Source organism: Megascapheus bottae, chromosome 21 (genome assembly GCF_031878675.1).
Source record: "Megascapheus bottae isolate mThoBot1 chromosome 21, mThoBot2.hap1, whole genome shotgun sequence".
Lineage (NCBI taxonomy): Eukaryota > Metazoa > Chordata > Mammalia > Rodentia > Geomyidae > Megascapheus > Megascapheus bottae.
This window is the reverse complement of record NC_143529.1, coordinates 15,048,997-15,062,805: the sequence shown is the minus strand read 5'-3', so window position 1 is coordinate 15,062,805 and position 13,809 is coordinate 15,048,997. Positions and strand designations below refer to the sequence as shown.

The 13,809-nt window shown below is 40.6% G+C and overlaps 1 long non-coding RNA gene across 3 annotated transcripts; it reads left to right on the top strand.

The window, feature by feature from the left end:
• Nucleotides 1–2,537: 2,537 nt before the first annotated feature.
• LOC150048680 (uncharacterized) lies at nucleotides 2,538–8,855 on the top strand. 3 transcript variants are annotated; one of them, XR_016539091.1, is made up of 3 exons: nucleotides 2,538–2,660; nucleotides 7,786–7,918; nucleotides 8,734–8,855. It is a non-coding gene; the product is annotated as an uncharacterized LOC150048680 (long non-coding RNA). The 3 variants fall into 3 exon arrangements; XR_016539090.1 differs by lacking the exon at nucleotides 2,538–2,660 and adding an exon at nucleotides 2,667–2,755 and having other exon boundaries at nucleotides 7,786–7,876; XR_016539089.1 differs by lacking the exon at nucleotides 2,538–2,660 and adding an exon at nucleotides 2,667–2,755.
• Nucleotides 8,856–13,809: the final 4,954 nt, after the last annotated feature.

Here is a 13,809-nt window from a genome sequence, read left to right as displayed (position 1 = left end):
TAAGCCTGTTGGTAAAAAAAAAAAAAACAAAAAAACCCCCATCAAAATAGTACCTAAATGGATGACCTAGATTTCATTCTTACCCATAATTGGGAAACCTAATTCTCCCTCAAATCCCTCCCAAATAGCATCATTTATCTCTGATGAGTCTCTCTCTCAAAAAAAAAAAAAAAAAAAACACCTTGAAACAAAGTTCCATTTGCCTCACTGACCAGTTCTGACTAGGGCTGGAGGATCTGAACCCAAAATAGTGTTGCAAGGCCTGACAACCTTTCTGCTTTCACTCCATGAGTTCCCATATCCACTTCCTGTTCCAAGAGCATCCAAACAGAAAAATACCCTTTTGAATGGAAGTAGAAATACTATAAAGCAAGTTTACTGCAGTCATTTTTTGTCTTGCAAGGGCCACAGAAGAAAGTTGACTATTTCATCTATAGCCACTGGAAGAAAAAGATGGAAATACTGCCATCCCCACCACACAGTTCTTTTCTTTTTTTTTTTTTTTTTTGCCAGTCCTGGGCTTGAGCTCAGGGCCTGAGCACTGTCCTTGGACATTTCTCAAGGCTAGAGCTCTACCACTTGAGCCTCAGCACCACTTCCGGCTTTTTTCTATGTATGTGGTACCGAGGAATCGAACCCGGGTCTTCATGCATGCTAGGCAAACACTTTAACCACTAGGCCAAACTCCCGGCCCCCACACAGTTCTTTTGTATTCTTAAGTTGTCTGTGATACAGAGTAGAAGACTTACTTTTGCAGTGGTAGTGGGATTTCAGTTGAAAGAGGCAAGAACTAAAAGAGCACAGAGAATTTAAATTTGCAGCCACACAAGAAACACAGGAACTAAGAGTCTTGGTTTGGTGTGGTTGTAAAGCAGTCCTAGATTATGTGCAGTAGTTGGTTTGGGGAGTATTGTCAGGAAGCAGAAGCAAGGTAACGAAGAGAGTTTAGCAAGGATGTTAGTAAGGGGATTCCTGCTGTGAGCAAATAAGGCTCAGTCCTGTGAGAGACCCTCCTGGAAAGCTAGCCCATGCTACTGACCTGTCCCACTGAGAGACTGGCAAAGTAGGACATGAATCCACTTATTTGCAACCCTCATCAGCTGATGGCTGGCACTCCTGGTCATTGGCTTATTGTCTGAGACAGTCCTTAGGTAACAAAGAAATGATCTATGTACCTGATACCATGCCACCAAAAGTGGCAGGAGGCTTCAGCCCGAGAAGTTGCTCTGGGAGGAGACGAAAGCCTCACTGGAAATGGTTGAAGAATACTGGTGACAGGGTATAATTTCTGGGCTCTAATTATTCAGTCACATCTGTAACATGTCTGTAGAAATACCTTATTGGACCAGGTACTGGTGGCTTCCGCCTATAATCCTAGACACTCAGGAGGCTGTGATCTGAGAATCACAGCTCAAAGTCCACCTGGAGACTATCTCCACTTAATCACAGAAAAAGCCAGAAGTGGTGCTGTGGCTGGAGTGGTAGAATGCTTGCACCCAGACCCAGATTTTAAGCCCCAGAACTGGAGCTTACCAAAAAAAAAAAAAAAAAAAAACTTATCATGTGGGGCATCTTTGAAAGAGGGAAGAAAAGCTATTGGTAAATATTTTTACGTAGTGTCAAATGTCATAGAAGTAAACACAGAAATTCCCTTGTTTCTTCCCTCTCTCCCATCCTCCTTCCCTCCTTTCCTTCTTTTTCTCCTGTTTTTTTTTTTTTTTTTTTTTTTTGTCAGTTATGGGGCTTGAACTCTGGGCTGGGCCTGGGTACTGTCGCTGAGCTCTTCAGCTCAAGACTACTGCCCTACTCCTGGGCCTGGGTGCTGTCCCTAGCTCAAGACTACAACCCTACTCCTTGAGCCAATGCCACTTCTGCTTTTCTAGTGGTTAATTGGAGAATAGAGTCTCATGGACGTTAGTGCCTGCCTGGCTTTCAATCGTGATTCTCAGATCTCATCCTCCTGGTAGCTAGGATTTTAGGTATGAGCCACCGCCCCCACCCCTTGCTCCTTTCTCTTTCTTCTTTCTTTTTTTCTTTCTTCCTTCCTTCCTTTTCTTTCCACCCCCCCTCTCTTTCTCATTTTTTCTTTTTCTTCTTTTTGTACCAATCCTGGGGTTTGAACTCAGGGCCTGGATGCTGTCCCTTAGCTTTCTTCTTTAAGGCTTTACCACTTGAGCCACAACTTCACTTTCAACTTTTTTGCTGGTTAAGTGGAGATAAAAGTCTCACAGGCTTTCGTGCCTGGGCTAGCTTTGAACCATGATCCCCCCATCTCAGCCTCTTGAGCAGCTGGTATTACATGGGAGCCACCAGTTCCATGCCAATGTATATAACTTTCTGGATTCTCACTGCAGTTCCTTCTCCTATCACTTAGGAGAGCAGCCAGGAAACAGCCCAGAGGACAAGATTCAAAAAAAAACAAATGCACTGTCACAATGTCCTCACAATGTCCTCAGAATCTTGTCCTCTTACTGCCTCTGGCCCAAACCTGTGACCTCTAATTCTTTCTTCCATTAAGATGATTTACTTTCCTTAAGTCTCATAGTACAAAACAACTGGTCCTAGACACACATCAGTCTTGCAGACTGTGCTCGTCTGAATCCTGGGATGAAGTGGACTTAGGCTATCTAGCAGGAATCCGTTATCAACTTGATGGCAAGGTAGATAGACATTTAACTTTGTCAGCTCCACCACCAGCACTCAGAACCAGATCCTGCCATGAGCCATAAGCTGTTTTCCTGTCCACTAGAAAGTGGTAAGACAAAGCCTAGTCCTAAGAAGCATTAGTCAGGATTTTAAGCCATGGGAAAATTAATCACATTCCTGCACAGTGGGGCTCCATGGAAGGAAATGGGGAGAGCTTCTAAGAAGGAATGAAAAGACTAGGACACCCAACAAATTCCAGATCCTGCCTGAAGATGGGGAAGGAGTTCTTAATATGCTCTTGGGCTAGTGTTTCTGAGTTCCCAGGCCAGGGCAAGTTTCCAACCATTGGCTTCATAGTGTTCTGTGAGACTTTTAAAGACTTTGAAGTGTCTCTTCCAACAAGTGCTGCAGCCTCAGCCGTTCCTAGTCTAATTTTAGGGCCATGTATTGCTTGGGAAGCCATTTTAACTGCAAAGAAAGGCCAGCACAATGGTGAAGGTAGCATGATGTCGCCAAAAGGAGCTCATTACTACAAAAAGATGAGTAAAAAAGCTGAGGTTTGACCAGAGAGGCAGAGACTAGTGCTCAGTGAACACACACAACTATTTCTAGAGTCAACAAGCAATACCTAACACTCACCTGAATAAGATCCAGAAATTTGTAAGAACCCCCAAGGATGGGGATATGTACTAGGTGTCATTAACACCTAGTGAGTATCCTTTGCTCACAGTGGAAAGTATTAACATCAATGTCCAGCTGAATAATAGCTACCACCAAATATTTTTTATACTTCATTATATTAAAATTGGCAGCCGGGTGTGGTGGCTCGAACCTGTAATCCTAGCTACTCAGGAGGCTGAGATCTGAGGATCAAAGTTCAAAGCAAGCCCAGGCACAAAAGGACCTGGGAGTCTTATCTCCAATTAATCACTAGAAAACGGGAAGTGGGGCTGTGGTTCCAGGGGTAGGGTTGTAGCATTGAGCTGAAGAACTCAGGGACAGTGCCCAGGCCCAGAGTTCAAGCCCCATGACCCACAAAAAAATAATAATAAATAAAATAAAATAGGCTTCTGCCTATAATCCTAGCTACTCAGGAGGCTGAAATCTGAGGATCACAATTCAAAGCCATCCTGCGTAGAAAAGTCCCAAAGTTACATAGGTTAAATTACGTTGCAATAACAAATGATCCCCTAGATGTCAGTTGCTTGTGACAATCAAGATATATTCTCACTGTAGTTGTACATCCATCCCACTATGGCTTGAGGCCCTGTTCTGAGTTTACTCAGTCCAATTTAGCTCAGGGAAAGGAAAAAGGCATTCTCTGAATATTGCCTGTCTGGAGGAGGAAAAAAAAAGAATATAAAAGAATAGAGGCATCCCCTTTTCATCCCTTCCCTCTTGATCCAATCTCTTCTGGTGTCAAGCCAAACACCAGTGGCTCATGCCTATAATCCTAGCTAAGGTTGGAGGATCCTGGTTTGAAACCAGCCAGGACAGGAAAGTGTATGAGACTTATTTATCTAATTTATTTTTTGCTTGTCCTGGGGCTTGAATTTAGGGCCTGATCTCTGTCCCTGAGCCTTTCCATGCTCAAGGCTAGTGCTCTACCACTTGAGCCAAAGCACCACTTCTGGCTTTTTCTGTTTATGTGGTACTAAGGAATTAAACCCAAGTTTCATGCCTGCTAGGAAAGCACTCTACCACTAAACCACATTCCCAGCCTCTGGGAGATCTTATTTCCAATTATTCACTAAAAAGGCTGGAAATGAAGCTCTGGCTCAAGTGCTCTACCACCAAAGAAGCTCAGAGACAGGTGCTGAGTTCAAGTCCCAGTACTAGCACAAAATGGGGGGCGGGAATCTCAGCAAACCAAGCTTTCTCAAACCCCTCAAGTCACTATTACTATTACTAATAGTTTCTTTACAGCCTTCAAAGTACTCGTTGTTTCCACTCATCTGCCCCATTGCTCTAGTTTACTCCCAACCATTTTTTCTGTCATCCTCACCAATCCAATTGTATATGACCCTGTCAAAGTCACCAATGACTTTTTGCTTCAGTCAGGAATGCTTTTCTCATTCTAGGCTACTGGACATCTCAGAAAGGTTTCAATCTGGCCAAACCCTACAAGCCTTTTTTGTTTAGCATTAGAGCATGGCAATATTTAAAAAAAAACTAATATGAATTCATATGATTGAACCCATACATATCCGTGTGCACTATTAAGTATCAAGAATTTAAAAAAATCTTTCCATGATCAAAATTAGCACCAAATGTGGTGGTATATGCAGTCAAGAAATTGAGGTTGAAAGACTTTGAGATCAAGACCTGCCTGAATAGCATGACAGTGACTCAAAATACAAACACAGAAGTAACAACAACAACAAAAGCAAGAAATCATTTACCTGTCTTTTATGTGTGCGGGTTAATCCTGAGGCTTGAACTTAGGGCCTGAGTACTATCCCTGAGTTTTGTGCCCAAGGCCAATACTCTATCAGTGCCTGGCTTACCTGTCTTACTTAAAATGTCATTGCAATTGAAGAGCCATTGGCTCACGCCTGTAATCCTAGATACTCAGGAGGCTGAGATCTGAGGATCACAGTTTCAAAGCTAGCCTTGGCAGGAAAGTGTGTAAGACTCTTATCTTCAATTTAAAAAAGGAAAAAAAAAACTTCTCAGAAAAAGTCGGAAGTGGCACTGTGGCTCAATTGGTAGACCACTAGTCTTGAGCACAAAGAGGTTCAAGAACAGTGCCCAAGTCGGACGTGGTGGCGCTCAGCTCACACCTGTAATCCTAGCTGCCCAGGAGGCTGAGATCCGAGGATCAAGGTTCAAAGCCAGCCAGAGCACTAAAGAACATGAAACTCTTATTTCCAATTAATAACTAGAAAATGGCAAGTAGGGCTGTGGCTCAAGGGGTAGGGTGGTAACCTTGAGCTAAAGAGCTCAGGGACAGCGCCCAGGCCCAGAGTTCAAGCACCATGACCCACAAAAAAAAAAAAAAAAAAAAAAAAAAAGAACACTGCCTAAGCCCTTAGTTCAAGCTCCAGGACTAGAAAAAATAAGTAAATGAATGCCTTTGCACATTATAATTTTCCTGGGATCAGAAAGATAGCTCAGTAGAAGAGTCCATATTTAGATCCCTCAAATTAAAGAAAAAATCTCTCTGTCTAAAAAGCAATAATGACTCTAACAAGGTTTACACATCTTATCTGATTATGATATCCCTTAAACCTCTTTTATATTATAATAGTCTTTCCTCTTAAGTAATATTATCCACATAACATAGATTTGTTGGCTTATTATTCATCCTTTAGAATGTTCCAAGATTCAAGAAAATGTTTTTACCTGTCTCATTTAATACCCCTGCACATATTAAATTGTCTCTGGGGGCTGAAGATAGCTCCTTTTGAAAGCGTGTACCTAGCATGTTTCTTTCTCAGGTCATTTAACATCTCCATCCCCTGCAGTGTCTATAAAATGGTAATCAGATTTAGAGACTTGATCAGATTTAGTTCAGCTTATTTTAGGCAATAACTTCACAGATAATGCTTTGCCCTTTTGATTATAGCACATCAAGAGGCACAGAATGTCTGGTCATTCCACTTTAAATGAGTCTAAGATTGATCCATGGGTCCAGATACTAACAATCCGATTCCTCAATTGTAAAGTCTACCCCCCCATTAACCTTTAATCTAGTTATTTTAGCATCTACTGAAGATCATTGCCTAGATCTATTATGTCCTTAAGAGTTATGAAATGGAGGCACAGGTGCCCACACTTCTGTAATCCCAGTTACATGGGAGGCATGAGGCCTTGGGCAAAAAAAATCAAGATTTTCTAAAGAAAATACCTAAATTTTAAAAAGGCTAGAGTGTGGCTCACTAGCAAGCATCAAGTCCTCCCTTGTACGAGAGAGGGAGAGGGAGAGAGGGAGAGAGGGAGAGAGGGAGAGAGGGAGAGAGGGAGAGGGAGAGAGGGAGAGGGAGAGAGAGAGAGAGAGAGAGAGAGAGAGAGAGAGAGAGAGAGAGAGAGAGAGAGAGAGAGAGAACAAAGGCTTCAAAATGGTTTATTATTAGATGGACTTTTTATGTAAAGAACTTCCCTTCCCAACTATTTGGCTATCTTAGAATACAGTTCTACAGGAAATCCATGGAAAACACTTCCTTATTTCCAGGGTAATCAGAGTAAATGAGTAATGACGCCTTAACAACCTCCAAGGAATTTTTCCTTAAACATCATTATGAACTCATAGACCTTTAATGTATTTGATGAGTTGCAGTCATGATTTATCGTGACTCTTGCCCCAAGTGCCTCTTCGCAGACCAGAGGGGAGCCCTTCTGGAATGACTCAGGCATCTTTGTTTTCTAGCACAAGGGCACTGACCTCCTATTACACTTTTCCTGTCCCTTCCCCAGAGAGCAGCACAGGGTTTCAGAGTCTACCATCTGGTCAATGTTGGTGCTGATTGCTACTGGCTTTTTGTTGCTTCTAGGTGTCATGGAGAAAGAACAGAGCTAGGATGTACCTTTTCAAGACAGCAAAATAATTTTCATATTTTCATAGTTCAGTGTTTCACTTAATTTCTTTAATTTTTGTTCATTATCTCTTTGCTCTTACATCAGATTATTTTCATTCTGAAGAACATTGATGATGAACTTTAATCTCAGTTAATTTTTCAGTAGATCTATAATAGCCTCAAGATAATTCTACCAATATTGCATCCTAACAATAATAATCAAATTATACAGTTATTTGTAGTTCTTCTGTTCCATAGGGCTATGTAGGTAAAATGTTCTAAACTCATCTGAAGTAGTTTTTTCCTCACATGAATATGCTACCAATTTCATACATATTAGGTGCATTGTTTTAGCTTGTTTTTAATTTAATTTATTTTGGTATTACTGAGTTTGAACTTATCACCTCACACTTGCTAGGCAGATACTTTATAACTTGTGTGCAACCAAGTACCCAGCTCTGTTAGCTTTAGTTTTTTTTCTTATTTTATTTATTTTAGTGTGTGTGTTCATTGGTACTGGGGCTTGAACTCAGCCCCATGCCTGAGCATTGTCTCTTAGCCTTTTTCACTTAAGGCTAGTGCTCTACCACTTGAGTCACAGCTCTACTTCTCTGTTTTTTAGTGATCAATTGAAGTCTCATGGATTTTCCTACCCATTCTGGCTTAGAATCACAATCTTCAGATATCACCCTCATGATTAACTAGGATTAAAGGTGTGTATCACTGAAGCCTGACTTGCTTGAGTTATTTTTCAGGTAAGGCCTTCAGTTTTTGCCCAGAACCAGTTTTACCTATGGCTCCCTAGGATATTTGGTGACGACAGGCAGGATCCACCACACTCAACAAACTGATTAAGATGGCCTCTTGCTAACATTTTGCCTTGACTGGCTTCAAACCATGATTCTCCCAATCTGTACCTCCAAACTAGTTGGTATTATGAACATAACTTCCTTTGTTAGGCCTTCTTTTCATCGGCCTCCTCTTTTGATTCAGTTTTGTTCTATTAATAATAAAAAAATATGATTACCAAGACAAGAAAATGATGTGTCAAGGTACATTTAGAAAATTCTAGGTCTTAAAAAAAAGTCTAGCTTTTATCCTACCCACCTAAACATAATCATTTTAATTTATTATTATGAATTATATATCTATGAGCAAACACACATTCTTTATTATTCAAACAGTACTATAATATATATTCTGAGTCAGTTCTTTTTCCCTAAAACATAGCTTGGCTATTACTAATATTAGAAAATAGAGATATTCTTTATTCCTTTGTCATATACAACAGAGTTCATTGTGTTCATGTACCATGATCTTTTTGATTTAGACATATCTCTTTTATAACAGCACAGAGTTGAATTACCTTGTTTTCTATTATCCCAAAAAAGGTTTGTAATTTTATAATGTAATTACTGATATTATCCGAAATACAGCTTGCACGACATATCTGTGAATGGCTCTCACAGAAAAATGTTCCCTTCCACTTAAATTAGGTCATGGTTTATATAAGCAAGGCAGAATTATAGGAAGCAGTAATTTTACCTTTTGTATGTTTTCCTTCTCACAGAGGACGTTGTGGTTGTCCAACAGGGTGCTGTATCTGACACCAGCCACTCAGGATACCACCAGCGAAGTTCACTCGAGTATTTCCTAAGTTGGGGGAGAATTAAACTTAAGAGGAGATAAACACTCATTGTCTGGGAACCATCTCTTCCATTTTATTGATCTTTAACAGTTTTTTAAAAATCATAGAATGTTAAAACAGACAAAGCCAATTAAAAAAAAATTTAGCACTTAGAGTGACCACAAGGTCATTCTGTGAATAATGCCTCTTGGGAAGTTTTATAGTTACCTATCAGTCAGTAGTCACATTGACCACCACAGGTTGATGGGAAGAAGTCCTTCTAGATCTTGAAATCATCCACAAAGTTCACAAGGTACCTCAGAGTTCTTTCCTCTTTTGAGCTGTGATGCCTGTATAGTATACACAGCAGAATCAGGAGCTAGTGAGCCAAGTTCTCAGCACAAGTGTAAGTGTACTTTGCTTACCCTAAATCCAGTAGGACAGTAACCCAGGCAGATCAGATCCTAGAACAGCAAGAGTTTACAGAATAAATTCTCTTTTGTAGAGAAGTCCAGGTAACAATTCGCTTCACATCTGGTGAAATCTACCGACTTTTCCTTCAACCTTGTCTTCTCAGTCACATTTAAGCTGAAGTCCTCCTGAAGAGTGAGTTCATTAAACAAGTTCATTTTATTCAGGGTGATTTCTTTTTACTGGTTAGGCACTTTGTTTTCATTCCATCTTTATAAGGATTCTATATGGCTGAGTTATTCAGTTAAATATTTTTTTGTTGTTGCTTGCTTTAAAAACAAACTCAATGCCTGGTGCTGGTGGCTCACACCTGTAATCCTAGCTACTCAAGAGGCTGAGATCCAGAGGATCAAGACTTGAGGCCACTTGAGGCAGAAAAGTTAGCCAGAGTCCATCTCTAAAATAACCAGCAAGAATCTGGAAGAGTGGCTTAAGTATTATAATGCCAGTTAAGCAAGAATGAGTCTCTGAGTTCAAACCCCAGTACTGCCAATAAACAATAACAAAACATGGGCCAAGAGTTTAGCCTACTTGGTAGAGTGCTTGCCTAGCATGCACGAAGACTTAGGTTAGATTCCTCGCTACCACATACATAGAAAAAAGCCAGAAATGGTGCTGTGGCTCAAGTGGTAAAGCTCTAGCCTTGAGAAAGCCCAAGGACAGCACATAGGCCCTGAGTTCAAGGTCCACGACTGGTAAAAAAACAAAAAACAATAACAAAACATGTATTCAGATTCATGTAATAATACTTGGTCATCATTTTTCAAGGGATTTGACAGAGCATGATATATCAAGTTATACTTTGACATTTTAGAAACACAAACTCAAAGAGTGACCATTTTACATAAGGGCTCAGACCCCCCTCCAAATAATAAGTTTGGGGATAGAAGGTTGTTGCTGTCACATGTGAAAGGGTATCAATGTATGGGAATTAATGCACCATCTATCTGGCAAATATCATGTAACCCTTCTATTAATTACAATAAAAATATATGAAAAAAAAGAAAGTTGTTGCTGTCATACTTCAGGGCCTTCACAATTTCAAGGTTGAAGATGAATACAATGGCACAGTTTGGGGAGTTCAAGGCTAATCTGAGCTATGAGTTTCTTAAGAATTCAAGGTTAAGATGACTGGAATTGTACATTTTTTTTTCTTTGTCAGTTGTAGGGCTTGATTTTGCCTGGGCAGGATCTTAGATTTTTAATTAATGTTTCCCCTACCTCCACCCTGACTTATCCTCCCCTTTTAGTTCTGCTGAAGTTACTTTTCTTCCTCTCTTTCTTTCTTCCTTCTTTCCTTCCTCCCTCTCTTTCTCTCTCTCTTTCTTTTTCTGTCATGGGGTTTGAACTGAGGGTCGGGGTATTGTCCCTGAGCTTCTTTTGCTCAAGACTAGTATTCTAGGGGCTGGGAATGTGGCTTAGTGGTAAAGGGCTTGCCAAGATGCTTGCCAGGGCAATCGAAGCCCTGGGTTTGATTCCTCGGGCCACATAAACAGAAAAAGCTGGAAGTGGTGCTGTGGCTCAAGTGACAGAAGAGAGCCTTGAGTTAAAGAAGCTTAGGGACAGAGCCCAATCCCTGACTTCAAGCCCCCAGGGACTACCCCAAAAAAAAAAAAAAAGGAAAAAGACTAGCACTCTACCACTTGAGCCATAGTGCCCCTTCCAGCTTTTTCTGTTTATGTGGTAGTAAGAATGCAACTTAAGTCTCCATGAATGCTAGGCAAGTACTCTACCACTAAGTCACATTCCCAGCCAGCCTCTGAAGCTACCTTTTAAGAGGTGAGTCTAGTGCTAAGCCAGCTTTTCTTGAGCCCCCAGCCAATTGCTTAAATCTTACTGTATGAGGGTATACAATCTGCCTAGCCAACAGAAGGCCCTGAATTCAAACCCCATAGCTAATATGTTTCAGTGGCCCCTGGCAACATCAGTGAAAACTAGGAAACATGGTGTTTTGTCCACAAATGTTGTCTCAAATGAAATAATGGATGTGATGGTAAGAAAAAGGTTCAGACGACATTTTGTGCAAGCAATTGTGGTCCCTGCTACAAGGTAAAGTTAAAAACACTTTATTAATAGGAAGAATAGCCTGAAAGCATCCTGGGCAATTCATGCAAGAAGTAATACTAGTAATGTTAATTAATATTAAAAGCTATCGATAGCATTAATCATACAAATATGGAATAACATTCTGGTTTTGGTTTTATTTCTGGAGGAAGAATTGAGGGCTTTTTTTTTGGCAGTGTTGAAGTTTGAACTTCTGACCTTACACTTGCTTGGCTTGCTAACAAATGGTCTATTTCTTGAGTCACATATCCAGCTGGATTTGTGCTAGCTGTTTTGGAAATGGAATCCTATAGACTTCTCTATCCAGACTGGCTTAGAACTGTGATCTCTAGATCTCAACTACTGAGTAGCTAGGATTGCAGATGTGAGCTAGTGGTACCTGGCTCATTTTATTTCTACTTGCTATTTAGCCCAAGCTGCTCTCATACTTGCAATCCTGCTGTCTTGGTTTCCTGAGTGCTGGGATTACAGGCATTCTCTAAACAACCACACTAGGCTCCCAATCTTACTCTTCATAAGCTCTATATACATACACTGACTCATCAAAAGCAGGCTCGCCCTTGTAATCCTAACTCCTCAGGAGGCTAACATGTGAGGACTGAGGTTGGAAGCCAACATAATCAGACATATATGAGAGACTCTCATGCACAATTAACCAGCAAAAGTTGGAAAAAGCTGGAATGGAGTGGTAAAGAATCATCAGCTTTTAATGCAAAAAGCTGAATGCTCTTGGCCCTGAGCTCAAGCCCTGGGTACCAGCATGAAAACAAAACAAAACAAACCCAACACCACTATCATGTAGACAGAATCATGACCATATTGTACAGGTTACATAAAATAATTCCAAAGACACACTCAAGGTCATTCAGTCATTTGGTAGAGAAGCAACAGAGACTAGAACTCAGGCTCTGATAGAGTCCATGATTTTGCAGTGTGTGAGGGTTTCCTCTCTTTCTTGAAACAATGGACTCTCACAAGCTGAAAAAGCATGAGCCTCCTGGGAATCGTGGTGGAGCCCTGGTCAGGCTGTGACCTTGTACACAGAGCATGCTTTGGCCAAGAGGGCCCTGTGCTTTGCATTACTCTATGTGTACTACTATCACAATAATTTGATCAGTTTTCTTTTTTCTTGAAATAAAAATTTAAGAGTAATAGGTAACATGTTCCTTTTTTTTTTTTTTCAGTAATGGGGTTTGAAGTCAGGGCCTCGAGCTTACCAGGCAAACACTCTACCACTTGAGCTATTCTATCAGCCCATGAAGTGCAATTTTTCATTCCTGAATTAAATTCTAAATCTTCATTTACTGATTCTTTGTGGGAGAAATTCTATAAAAGATAATCTTAACAAATAATCACAATCTTTTGTTCTTAAAAAAGTACTTCAAATTGCTGCAATTTACTCATATCTGCAATCCAAAGATATTCAGGACGTTGACATGTGAGGATCATAGTTAAAAGGCAGTCCAAGCAGGAAGATCCAGGAGACTCCTATCTCCAATTAACTACCAAAAAAAAAAAAAAAAAAAAAAGAACACCCAAAAAACAAAAACAAAACAAAACAAACAAAAAAAAAAAACAGAAAAAGAGCTGTGACTCAAAGGTAGAGCACTAGCCTTGAACACAAAGTTCAGGGATAGGGCAGTGAGTTCAGCCTAGTGGTAGAATGCTTGCCTAGCATGTGTGAAGCCCTGGGTTCAATTCCTTGGTACAACATACTCAGGAAAAAAAAAAAAAAAGAAGTGGTACTGTGACTCAAGTGGCAGAGCTCTAGCCTTGAGCAAGAAGTGTACAAGGGACAGTGCCCTAGCCCTGAGTTCAAGTCCCAGGACATGCCAAAAAAAATTCCAGGGACTGGAAGTTTGGCATAGTGGTAGAGTGCTTGCCTAGCATGCACAAAGACCCAGGTTTGAGTCCTTGGTACCACATACACAGAAAACGTCAGAAGAGGTGTTATGGCTCAAGTGGTCAAGCTCTAGCCTTGAGAAAGTCCAAGGACAACATTCAGGCCATGAGTTCAAGCCCCAGGACTGGCAAACAACAAATTCTAAAACCTTTCCTCTAGCACTTTGAAGAATCAGAGAAAGGCTGGATAAGTGGGATTGCATTAAACTGCAGAGCTTTTGTATGGCAAAGGACATAGCTAGTAAATTAATTAAGAAGCCTACAGAGTGGGAGAAGATCTTCACCAGCCATACAACAGACAAAGGCCTTATATTTAGGCAAGCACTTTAACCACTAGGCAAAACTCCCGGCCAGGCCTTATATCTAAAATATATCAACAGCTCAAAAAATTGAATCACTCCAAAACTAATCTCCAAAGTAACAACCATCCCATTAAAAAATGGGCCAAAGACTTAAAGAGAGTCTTCTCTGAAGAAGAAACAAAAATGGCCTATAGACACATGGAGAAATGCTCAACATCTCTGGTCATAAAAGAAATGCAAATCAAAACAACGCTAAGATTCCACCTCACTCCAGTAAGAA